The sequence below is a fragment of the Zingiber officinale genome, chromosome 3A, assembly GCF_018446385.1.
Source record: "Zingiber officinale cultivar Zhangliang chromosome 3A, Zo_v1.1, whole genome shotgun sequence".
NCBI classification, from domain to species: Eukaryota; Viridiplantae; Streptophyta; class Magnoliopsida; order Zingiberales; family Zingiberaceae; genus Zingiber; species Zingiber officinale.
Window position 1 is genome coordinate 119,270,678 of NC_055990.1, and position 13,900 is coordinate 119,284,577.

The window sequence follows — 13,900 nt, forward strand, 5'->3', positions numbered from 1 at the left end:
ATCAAACCAGCGACACATAGATAAGATAACTCGCATTTCAGGACCAGGGTATTCTATCTCTATAATTTCATCCAGTAGACCATAAAAATCATTGCCTACACCACTATTCATAATCAATCATCATTGGATGACTGAACACATACCCCACTATTCATTGTAGTCTTCCCTTTTCCATATTCTTGAGTATGAAAATTATATTCATTTATGAAATATGCTGGCCAAGTGCGTACCATTCCTTTTGGACCCCAAGATAGATGAAATAACATTTGATGTTCGAGGTGATCTTGATTATCATAAACCTAAACTCAAATGAATATGTTATTCATTTAAAAGTTAAAATATACTATACCAATATGGTAAATTAGAATACAAGGTAAAAATTACTTACATATGATTTGAACCAAGGTGCAAATTCTTGATCGCAAAAACGATCAAACTCTAGTGTTGGCATATTAGAATACAAGTTTGAAAAATCCTATCATAAAAAATTGAATTATAACACCAAAAAGTTATGATAAAAAAAATAGAAAAGATATACTAACTCGAAATTTAGTGATACTTCTGGACAATTAAGTAAAACATATGTCTGGGCTGCTCGCCATTCTTGATCAGTTAAATATCTTTGCTTACATTGTCCACTCGGTCGACCAAGATAATTAAAAATTGAGAATATGTTCGTATTGGGATCAATAGGACCTTCATCATTTCTTCCAGGTCTCCATCTTTTGGTCTGAATGTGAGGCTCAAAATAATACGATGCAAAAGTTGTTACTTCCTCCACAATGTATGCATTAACAATAGAGGCTTCAACATGCGCCTTATTTTTTTACTTTTTTTCTTCAAATGATATAAAAATCTGATTGAAATATAACAATTTGTATTAGATGAATATATATAAAAAAGTTATAAATTTACAACACATTAATAACAAAGTATATAAGATAAAACAAAATATACCTTTCAAATGGATACATCCATCGAAAATGGACTGGTCCTCTAACTTTGGTCTCATATGGCAAGTGAACCAAAAGATGTTCCATTGAATCAAAAAATGAAGGTGGAAAGATTCTTTCTAAATTACAAAAAATAATTGGAATGTCTCTTTCTAACTTCTCCATCTGTGAATATCTCAAAATTGTTGAGCAAATATCATGAAGGAAAATGCTTAACTCCGTAATTGTACCCCATACAAAATTTGGTAAGAGTTCCTTAAAAGCAATTGGAATAAGTCTTTCCATAAATATATGACAATCGTGACTTTTCAAACCAATCAATTTGAATTCCTTCATATCGATGCATCTCCCAAGATTAGAGACATACCCATCAGGAAATCTCAATGATTTCAACCATTCACAAACAACACGTCTCTGTTCTTTATTCAATGTATAAATTGCCTTTGGCTTTGGTCCCCTACTACTTTCATCCACATCAAGAGTGGGTCGTTTACAAATTAGTCGCATATCTTTTCTTGCATTCAAATTATCTTTTGTTTTTCCGGCGATATCCATCACTGTATTTTCTCAATATGCATTACATCCAGATTATGATGAATTAAATTACTATACCAATAAGGTAAATCCCAAAATATACTCCGTTTAGTCTATTTATGAGTGGTTCCATATTCATATGTTGTACCATGTGGTTCTTCAATAACAGATGGAAAGTGACACACTCTATACCAAATATCTTGACTTGTCAATCTTAATGGCGGAGGTGTTCTTTCAATTATATTCCTAGTGAACTCATCTTTATTCCTTCTGAAATTATAATTTAATGGTAAAAATTGTCTATGACAATCAAAATAACTCGGTTTTTTCCCATATTTCAATTTGATCGACTTTGATCTCTCCATACATATTGGACAACCTAAGATTCCCGCAGTACTGCAACCAGATAGCATACCATAAGCTGGAAAGTCATTAATGGTCCAAAGAAGAGCAGCCTTCATAACAAACATCTGATTAGTATGAACGTCATATGTAGGAAACCCTTCATCCCATAATTGTTTTAGCTCTACAATCAGTGGTTGCATATAAACATCTATTAACTTCTTTAGATTTTGCGAGCCAAGCACAACTAATGTTAAAAACATATATGGTGTTTTCATGCACATCCCAGGCGAAAGATTATATGGAGTTAATATAACTGGCCAACAAGAATACTGTCTTCTTGATTTACCAAATGGAGCAAAACCATCAGCACAAAGACCTAACCGAATGTTTCGAGTCTCCTTCGCAAATTCAGGATATGTTCTATCAAAATTTTTCCATGCCTCTACATCTGATGGATGACATATTAATCCCTCCTCTATTCGATGATTTGCATGCCAAGTCATGTGTTCAGCAGTGATCTTTGATGCATAAAGCCTTTGTAACCTAGGAGTTAATGGCTGTAACGGCCCACCTTCTACACTACTACTACTACTCTCTAAAGGTGGACGCTATTTAACTACTAACTCCACTTAATTGCCCCGTGAGGAGTCCTTATCGAAAAATTTCGGCAGCATCTCCCTTGTACACATGACAATATCTTAGATACAAACACTATATACATCAGCCACAGGCGGCTGGGACATACATCAAACAACTCACGCAGTAAATAATCCGAACCAAAGGAAAACTATACCAGAAGTCATCTCACAATATCACAATTCATCTACTATGTCCCAATAACATCAAGATAACATATACCATCCCAAATACTTCTAACATAGCAAAAGGAAAAGAAAACTAAAAGAAACTCCTTTCTGGTCCCAAGGCTTCCATAGTCCAGGCATCGCACATCCACCACACATCTCCTTGTCGCCTTCCTTCTGACTATAGCTTCCCTTTACCTTTATCTGCAGTAGGAGGAAATGCAACTATAAGCGAAATGCTTAGTAAGCGCTATCTAACTCACAAAAACACTCGATAAGCATGTATATAACAAATGGAAACATGCTAAAACTGAATAAAACTGCATGCTAGAAATAAGACTAATCATGCTCAATAAACTAATAAGGAAAGAAATACAACTAATACTGCATGCTAGAAATAAAAGAACTAAACTTCCTAATTCTAGGCATATATGAAACTTGTTTCATTTACTTATAATCTTCTACTTGAAATTAATATTTAATTTAATTTCATTTCTCTTTCTCTTGTCTTTTCTTGGTCCCAGGCTTAGTACCAAATGCGCGCTCTCTAATAGAGACTGAGGTAGCGAGCCTCCAGTCCTATGAGGGTAAAGACCTTGGAATTGGTCACCTGGATTTGTTTAACGACAACCTTGGAAGTCGGGTACTACCCTCTTTGAAAGATTTACTTATCTTTTCTTCTCTAGATCTTGGTCTTTTCTTACTTATAGATACTCATAATCCTCAAAGGGTTTGTTGGATCACATAAACACTCCAACAAAATTCATGGCTATTCCTACTCATCTAATAGCAAGTAAAATACAAACCCCATGCTGAAATAACAAAGATTGTTCATGTTTAGAAACATGGAAATCCAAGGCTAAAATGCCAAACTTAGAACTAATCATGTGCATGGAATTAGCAAGGAAGAACTAAGCTACAATGTAAAATTCTGCATTCAATGAAAAAACTAGAAACTGCACTTAAAAAGAATGCATTGTTCTAAGCTCCAATGGAGCTGTTTGTTGCTCTTATAAAAAATCTGTATTTGCTAGGGTAAAAGACACATCTAAATCTGCACCTATCAATGAAACTATTCATGTATTTTGTCTAGCAACAAAACTAGAACCACAAGGCTAATTGTAATCCAATCCTGCTCATTGGGTAACAAAGCAAGTCTAAACCCGAAATACCCATTGTTATCACAAAAATATAAGTGACGCAATTAAATCTATTAGTAAAAGAAACCATTCATCTATCAGGGGAAACCATTCTTCACTAATAAACGCTTCTGTAATATTCCAGTTGGTACCAAAAATATAGTAAACCGGTAATTTCCTTTTCATAAAACCTAAACTATCATTCAAGTGGAATAACATCTAGTTATACTATCATATATCTCCCGAGCAGCACAACCCATAATCCATACATGTTCTACTTCAGAAATTAAACTAAATCTCCAAATCACAGTTAACTGCCAAACACTGAAAATCCTATAGCAAATCTCCTATATCCCTAGCAACAATACTTTAAGCATGCTACTGTCGAACTAAAAAAAAGAGAATCTTTGGGGTTCACGGCAGCAAACACAACCCTATATACTCAATGAAATCAAAGATCTGTTCTAGCCTACTAAGTATTACCAATTGATTCTAAAAGAAGGTGCAGGAAGTTGCATATCACGACAGCAACCTTCATAGCAAGGAAAATCACAAGCTACTAATCTTATCCACCAAATCCAAACTACAATGGAAGCTAAAGGGAGGAACAAAAGAGATTCGGAGCTATCCTACCGCAGGTGAGAAGCAACTTACAGTGTGTTCTTGGATTCAAACCGAGAAGGAAGGGGGTTCTAGGATTCGGAGACGGTGAAGATCTCGGCGGCTTCTTGGTGTTTCCGAGCTCCCCTTGTCGAGGTGGTCACGCACGGGTGGAGACCGGCCGAAAAAACCCTTCACCGGCACCGGAGATCGAGCCCTAACGCGCTGCTGCGTTTTCGCCCGAGAACAGGGAACGACGTCGGGAGAGAAAGAAAGGGCAGATAGGTTTTTTGGCGAGAAAGGGAAAACTTAATCCCTTTATAACTAGGTTTAATTCTATTCCAATTACAACTTAAATATATTTCATTGTAGGTTTAATTAAGAAACATTCGGCTGGTCTGTTGGTTAAGCGAATCTCTGCTTAACCCGAGGTTTTCGGTTCAAACCTCGGCTTGGACATTTTTTGTCAAAACTTCTTTCGTTTAGTAAAAATACCAAACGACCTCCAAAAATTGCATAAAAATACTCTAAAAATTTCTAAAAATCTCTAGAATATTTTAAAAGCATTTCCAAATATTTTTAAGGACATTTAAAACTCGAAATAAGGAAAATTGGGTCGTTACAATCCCCCATACCTTATAAAAAGTTCGTCCTCGAACTTAGAATAACTCTGGATATTTTTGTCTCATGCTGTCCTCACGCTCCCAAGTGACTTCCTGCTTCTGGTTCTACCAGATGACCTTCATTAGTGGCACTTCTTTATTTCTTAGTCTCTTGACTGCTCTGTCCACTATCCGTGTAGGTCTGCTCTCGTAGCTAAAATCCTCTTGGATCTGCACTGACTGAGGCTCAATCACTTGGCTAGGGTCATGGAGACACTTCTTTAGCATGGAGACATGAAATACGTTATGTATCGCCGACATGCCTTGTGGTAAGTCCAGCTTATAAGCTACTTTCCCAATCCTCTCTATGATCAGGTAAGGTCCTATATAGCGGGGACTTAATTTGCCCTTCTTGCCAAATCTCATCACTCCCTTCATATGAGCAACCTTGAGAAAGACTGAATCCCCTACTTGGAATTCAAGGGGCCTACGACGTGTGTCAGCATAACTCTTCTGTCTACTCTGGGCAGTTTCAATCCTCTGTTTGATCTTCTGGATAGTCTGAGTGGTTTCTTCTATCATCTCAGTCTGAATGCCCAGCTCTTCTTCCATTTCTCTTCTTTCACCTGCTTCTTGCCAGCAAATGGGTGATCTGCACTTCCTACCATACAACGCCTCATAAGGTACCATCTTGATGGTGGCCTGATAGCTATTGTTGTAGGCAAACTCAGCTAAGTATAGATACTTGCACCAACTTCCCTTGAAATCTAGCGCACAAGCTCTGAGCATATCTTCTAAGATCTGATTTACTCGCTCTGTCTGTCCATCAGTTTAAGGATGGAAGGTTGTGCTGAACTTGAGTTTGGTGCCTAATGCATTTTGAACACACTCCCAAAAGTGTGAGGTGAAGCGCCCATCTCTATCAGACACAATAGATTTAGGAACTCCATGAAGTCTGATCACTTCCTTGACGTACAGTTGTGCCAACTGCTCTATGGAGTGGGACACTTTGATGGCTAGAAAATGAGCAGACTTAGTCAATTTGTCCACTACTACCCATATAGCATCATATCCACTTGTAGTTCTTGGAAGACCTGTTATGAAGTCCATGGATATGTCTTCCCACTTCCACTCTGGTATCGGAAGAGGCTGTAGAACTCCTCCTGGTCTCTGGTGCTCCGCTTTGACTCTCTGACATGTCAGGCAGGTACTGACATATTTAGCTACATCTCTTTTGAGTCCGGACCACCAGAACCTCTGTTTCAAGTCTTGGTATATCTTGGTAGAACTAGGATGCATGAAGTAAGGTGTACTATGTGCTTCTTCTAGAATCTTCCTCCGTAATTCCTCATCATTGGGAACACAAAGACGGTTCCCCTGATAAAGAACTTCATTGTCTGATACTCGAAACTCTGTATCTTCTTCTTTTTGTATCCCTTGCTTGATCTTCTGGATACCTGGTTCTTCCCTTTGCTTTCTCTGTATATCCTCAAGCAGGGTAGACTCTATGGTCAATGCAGAGAGTTGCCCATAAATAATTTCCATTTCGAAGTCTATCAACTCCTTTTGCAGTGGCAGGACTAATGATGACAAGGACATCAGGGATGCATTGGATTTTCTGCTTAGTGCATCTGCCACTTTGTTAGCTTTACCTGGGTGGTAGAGGATTTCACAGTCATAGTCTTTGACCAACTCTAGCCACCTACGCTGTCTCATGTTTAAGTCTTTCTGGGTAAGGAAATACTTCAAGCTCTGATGGTCTGTGAAGATTCTGCACTGAACTCCATACAAGTGGTGTCGCCAGAGTTTTAGTGCAAAGACTACAACTGCCAGCTCAAGATCATGAGTGGGGTAGTTCTTCCCGTAGTCTTTGAGTTGCCTGGAAGCATAATCTATAACTTTTCATTCTTGCATGAGTACAGCTCCTAGGCCCATCTTGGAAGCATCACTGTAGATGTCAAAACTCTGGTCACTCTCTGGGACTGTTAGAATGGGAGCATTGGTCAGTCTCTTCTTTAGCTCTTGGAAACTCTGCTCACATTTGTCTGACCATTCAAACTTCTTGTTCTTCCTAGTGAGGGATGTTAGTGGAGAGGCTATCCTGGAAAAGTCCTCCACAAATTTTCTGTAGTACCCAGCTAAACCAAGGAAGCTTCTGATCTCCCTGGCGTTCTTGGGTCTACTCCAGTTGTTGACCGCTTCTATTTTGGTTGGATCCACTTGGATACCTTCTTTAGAAATTATGTGACCAAGGAACGCCACCTGCTCCAACCAGAACTCGCACTTTGAGAATTTAGCATACAGCTGCTTTTGCTGAAGGGTCTGCAATACTATCCTCAAGTGCGTGTCATGCTCCTCTGGGGTTCTTGAATAGACTAGAATGTCGTCGATGAACACGATGACAAATTTGTCAAGGTATTCTCTGAACACTCTGTTCATCAGGTCCATGAAGACCGTTGGTGCATTAGTCACACCAAAAGGCATGACTACAAACTCGTAGTGTCCGTATCTAGTCCTGAAAGTTGTTCTGGGTATATCTCTTTCTTTCACCTTCAGCTGATGGTACCCAGAGCGCAGGTCTATCTTTAAGAACACTGTTGCCCCTTTCAGCTGATCAAATAAGTCGTCGATCCTGGGAAGGGGGTACTTGTTCTTGATTGTTACTTGATTCAGAGCTCTATAATCTATGCACATCCGCATAGATCCATCCTTCTTCTTGACAAACAACACAGGAGCTCCCCATGGTGAATGACTAGGGAGGATGAAGCCTTTGTCAAGCAGCTCCGGAAGTTGTTCTTATAACTCTTTCAGCTCTGCTAGAGACATGCGATACGGAGCTTTTGAAATTGGCCCGGTACCAGGTACCAACTCAATTTCAAACTCCACTTCTCTGTCGGGAGGCAGTCCAGGTAGCTCTTCTGGAAATACTTCTGGATACTTGCATACTACCCGAACGTCCTCCTGCTTGAGTCTTTTCTGTTCTTCTGCATTTACTATATATGCAAGAAAACCAGCACACCCTTTAGCTAACATCTGGTGAGCAGCTAGGGAAGAGAGAAGTTTCTGGGTCTTCTTCCTTGGCACTCCCATGAATTTAAAGGATGGTTCACCTTCTGGACTAAAGATCACTTTCCTTCTGCGGCAGCCCACTGAAGCACTGTACTTGCTGAGGAAATCCATACCCAAAATGATATCGAAATCCTGCATGGCGAGGACTACCAGATCTACATATAGCTCACGGTCTGAAATTCTGACTAGTACAGCCCGAAGCCACTGGTTGGACTCCATGACTTCCCCAGAAGGTAGGGTCGTCAAGAACTTGGAGTTCATACCCTCTGTAGGCACCTGTAATTTACTGGAAAAGGGTACTGATACGAAAGAATGGGTCGCCCCAGTATCAAATAGTACAGTAGCTAAATGTTGGAAAATAACTACTTGACCTGATACAACCGTGGAGGCACAAGCAGCTTCTTCTTTGGTGAGGGAGAATACTCTAGCGCTGTCAAAGGCTAGAACTGGTGGAGCTTCCAACCACCCCTGACTGATATAGGGTCCGTCTAATGCTTCTTCCATGTGGTGCAACTGTGGGGGCTGACCTCCATATTGCAATGGCTGTGGCTGAGGTGCTTTGAGCTTGTTAGGACATTCTTTAGCCATGTGTCCTTCCTGACCACAGGTGTCACGCCCCAGAGGAGTCCCTGTCCGAAGAAATTTCGGTAACATCTCCCCTGTACGGCGGACAGTCTGAAACTTTACTACATCATCATATACCTCAGCCACATGCGGCTGGAATAACAACAATAATAAATAGATAACAACACAGACAACCACGCAGTTTATATAAATTTCAGCCTCTGGCTGACACAACCACGCAGTTTAATAATAACCAAACTGAACAGTAGTACGATGACTCGAAAACAACCCTACTCAACTACACCCATAAAGCTCAAAACATATTCCTACTCCACTACACTCGTAAAGCTCAAATCCGACGATAAAACCAATTTACCTCTTCTGCCATCTAGGCAGGCATGTAGTAAAAGCAAATCCAAAACCAAATCCATCGACATCACAAAATCTATACAATGTCCATACCATCAAACAGAACAAGTTTAGCATAATCTAAATAAGAAAACCAAAAGACCAATATCCTCGTGGTTTGTAGGGGAACTAGCAACTGGAACTCTCTCCTGACAGCATCAACCTGAAATAGCAACGGAGGAGGGTGTGAGTCCAACACTCAGCAGGTACAACTGATATGCAAAATAAGGAATATAACAACTAGCACTAATCATGCGTACAGTCTATGTAAGATTAAATCTATGTTGTGAAATGTGCACATGTGTTTAAGTGTTTTATTGGAGATATCTTAACGATTTAATCTGAGTTGTGATATGTGCAGATGTGTTCGGTGTAATATTCGAGGTATCTTGTTGATTATGTTTGTTTTGTGTGTACACTCGTGTCTATTATGATTTGTTGGAAGTATCACATTGATTTATACCTGTGTTATGAGTGTGTTGGGTGTGTACTAATTAGAGGATCATGTTGATCATACCCTAGTTGTGTGTGCACGTGTGTCAGGTGCATTATTGGTAGTCTCATGATGATTCTACCTATGTTGAGTGTTCATCATTATGTCTTTGGTTGTACACCTTGTCAACTACTTCTTTTACTAGTGAGTGACCCACTATGACGTGGAGAGAGTTGACAAGGGATTTGATATTTTTACTAGGTTGTTATACCCTTGGCTGCCCACAATAATATGGGGTAGAGTGATCTCGTGCAGTCTCTAGTTGGATAGTCAGGTGTCTTGGTCACTTGTGGGATGTTTGTGGTGGAGTGTTGCTCCCACCTATTGTGGATTGCTTGTAGCGGAGTATTGTCCCTATGTATATATTGTAGATACATATTACGGATTTGGTTGTGGTGGAGCGTTGCTCCCACATATTGAGGATTTCTGGTGGTAGAGCGTTGCTCCCACATATGTTGTATTTTCTGTGATGGAGCGTTGCTCTCACATTGGTGGATTTATTCTTTGGTGATTTATATTATTGGTGATTGGATTTCATATTTATTGTCAGGGATCTTATGGTTAGGAATGTCTTTAGTACGGACATTGTGAGTTCTTGATTTTTACTATTAGAGCTTGCGAAGCTTTAGATGTTTTCAGGGACTCGATGATTTCTGGTATTTCTAGGATGTTTGGATCGGTTTCCATTGTCTTTGTTGACGATGTGGTGATCTATTACGGAGACGAGGAGAGTCTTGTACACCATCTTCACATAGTTCTAAGGATGTTTCGACGGACACGTCTATATGTGAAGATCAGTAGAGCGTATTTTGGTTGTCTTCTGTGGGATGTTTGAGACACACGGTCACCAGTAGGAGTATACCGTGGTTCCACAGGAGATAGAGGTTGTTACCGTTGGGAGCAGCCGAAATCAGTGGAGGAGATCTGCAGTCCTTGAGACTGGCAGGATATTACAGACCTTTCGTCGAGGGTTTCTCCCGCATAATTATGTCACTGACATGCCTGACCAGAAAAGGCGTGAAGTTCACGTGGTCCGAGGATTGCGAGACCAGCTTTTAGGAGCTGAAGCGGAGATTTGTGTCGACTCTGATTTTTGGTTTTACCTTCTGGAGAGGATTGGAGTAGTAGCTTACCGGCTGGCACTACCACCGTCCTTGGCAGGCGTGCACTATGTATTCCACGTATCTATGCTGAGAAGATACGTACTTGACCCGACGCATGTGCTGACAGATGTCTCAGTTCCAGTTCAGCCTGACGTCACTTATGAGGAGGTTTCGGTACGGATTTTGGACCGGAAGGAGCATCAGTTGCAGAACAAGACTATCCGGCTGGTTAAAGTCGGATGGCAGCATCATTCAGACGAGAAGGCTACTTGGGAGCTCGAGGATACTATCCGAGTTCGATACCCCCATCTTTTCACTTGAGGTATGTGATTTATTTACCGTTCAGCATTTATACGCTTTACCTGTTGTTAGTATTTGCTGATGGTTGATAACGAAATTTGGGGACCAAATTTTTATTAGTGGGGGAGAATGTAAAATACCGAAAAATAGGCGAATATTAATAAGGGAATTTTTCGAAATTTTTGAAAAATTTTCGGGAATTTTTCGGAGCTCGTATGGACGAGTTTGTGGGGATAAAAATATGCCTCGGGAAAGCCTGTTTAGGCTACCCATTTAAGCGAGGAAATGTTGATTTTCTTTTTATTTCCTATTTCTTTTTCCTTTTCTTTATTTTTGCCGTTTCCTCTTTGCCGCGAGCCCTAACCTCCTTCCCCGAGCAGTTTCCTCCCCCTCTCGCGACAAAATCCCTCGGTTTCCTCTCGTCTCTGCCCTAGCCACAGCCGACGCTGCTCTCGCTCCTCTCTTGCGCCGAGTGGCCGATTCCTCCTTGCGCTCACGAGACACCGCCGATCACTGGAAACCAGCGCCGACGCCGTGCCCTAGCCAGCGGCGACGCCCCCACAGTCGACGCGACCGAGACTCCTCTTTGCCCTAGCTGACTTCACCCTCGCCCCTCTCAGCCAATTGCCAGCCGCAACCCACAGTGCGCCTCCGACCCTCGTCGGCCATCAGGTTCTGCCGAGCACTTCTCATCGTTTCCCTTTCCCTTCTCCACACCAGCGACGCCGACTCCACAGCCCTAGCGCCAGCCACCGTGAGACCTAGCCGCCGGAGAGGGGACCCTTGAAGGTAAGTCTGCTGGTTCGATTGGTTCTCCGGCAGAGAGGAGGTTGTCGGCACTGAGTTAGGGTAAGCTATGGTTGAGATCAGTGAGATCATATTGGTTGGTAGTGTATGCAATTTCTGTATAGGTCTGTAGTGATTAGGTATTGTTTGATTTGTGATCTTCTTGCTGGATCTCATCTTGTTCCGTTCAGTGAAGGAATCCAACAGAAAACGGTTGTTCTATGGATTTTCTAGTGTCGGCAGCAATCTCATTTCCAACAACAACATCCATTTCGTTCCAGCATCTCGTTCGGTTGTGAATTGAGGTAAGAATAGGGATTTGATTTATGCTGTTGATCATGTATAGGTTGAATTAGGTATGAGTTGGAATTAAGAAATAGATTGTTATGTGGTTGATTAGGGTTTTAACCTAATTTAGAGTTAGAGATTTTATTTAGCTATTTATGAGAATTTTAGCTAAATAAAAATATCTATATTGGTGACACAGGATTTTGATGCGAGCGAGTATCTCGATTATCTGATTGGACCTTTTCGATTGGAGGCGGGTACTTTGACTTATGTCTTTTGATATGCATAATAATGTGTTTAACATATAGCAATGATTGTGTTTTCCATTTGTTTCGGTTGGTCACTACATGATCTGTTACATGTTGCTTGTTTACTTATTATGCACTGCATGTTATTATTTACCTGATCATACATGCTTTAGAGGTAGTGACACAACCATATTATACATTATGTTCAGGACCTAGGGTTTATTTGATACCCTATCTGATCGGTGTGCCTTCCATTTGATACATTGTCTTGTGGTACACACTTTGTATTTATTTATATGGTTATTGTTATGCTGTTCATGATATTGCCATGTTTAGTGTCATGCATCATCTTGCATGATTGCATGTTGTGCGATTGTCTGCTCCATTATTGTCGAGCACATCGCCAGTTACATGTATCTGTACACACCACCACTCATGGGTTAGTGGTATATCAGACAGGTGTGTGGCAGTTCTGCGGTTTGGCTCCGTTGGTCTGGTGACTCAGCGTGGTAGCCAACAGACAGTTCCGCTCTGTTTCGCTCCGTTGGTTTAGTGTAGCAGCGTGGTAGCTGACAAGCAGTTGGACTTTGTTTGGCTCCGTTGGTCCGCTCATGGGTAGTGTGACGCAGCGTGGTAGCCAGTAGAGATTCCTCCCCGTCATCGTGTACCGGGAGATGAGAGCATTGCGCTCCCCCATTTATGATTTGGGGTAGGAGTATGTGTGTACTTCGACAGCATCCCGTCCACTCGGTCACTCATCAGGAGCAGTGATGTCAGAGTGCATGGTTGTCACAGCCTTACCCACTCGGACTCACCATTGTGTGTGAGATGACTGACTGGCGTCAGGGGTGACCATGTCATTGACATCATATACATGATGCAATTATTGCTTGTGTTTGCTGCATTTACTTGCTGCATTTATATGGATGCATATGATTGACATGCATACAAGATTATGACACTTTTGGTCTGACGACCTGCTATCATTATACCTTGGTCCTGGTTAGTACAGTTTTCTCCTGTATTCTTCAGTTGCATTTTATCTTTCTTGTATCAGGAGACTGTACGCATGATTAGTGCTAGTTGTTATATTCCTTATTTTGCATATCAGTTGTACCTGCTGAGTGTTGGACTCACACCCTCCTCCGTTGCTATTTCAGGTTGATGCTGTCAGGAGAGAGTTCCAGTTGCTAGTTCCCCTACAAACCACGAGGATATTGGTCTTTTGGTTTTCTTATTTAGATTATGCTAAACTTGTTCTGTTTGATGGTATGGACATTGTATGGATTTTGTGATGTCGATGGATTTGGTTTTGGATTTGCTTTTACTACATGCCTGCCTAGATGGCAGAAGAGGTAAATTGGTTTTATCGTCGGATTTGAGCTTTACGAGTGTAGTGGAGTAGGGATATGTTTTGAGCTTTATGGGTGTAGTTGAGTAGGGTTGTTTTCGAGTCATCGTACTACTGTTCAGTTTGGTTATTATTAAACTGCGTGGTTGTGTCAGCCAGAGGCTGAATTTATATAAACTGTGTGGTTGTCTGTGTTGTTGTCTATTTATTATTGTTGTTATTCCAGCCGCATGTGGCTGAGGTATATGATGATGTAGTAAAGTTTCAGACTGTCCGCCGTACAGGGGAGATGTTGCCGAAATTTCTTCGGACAG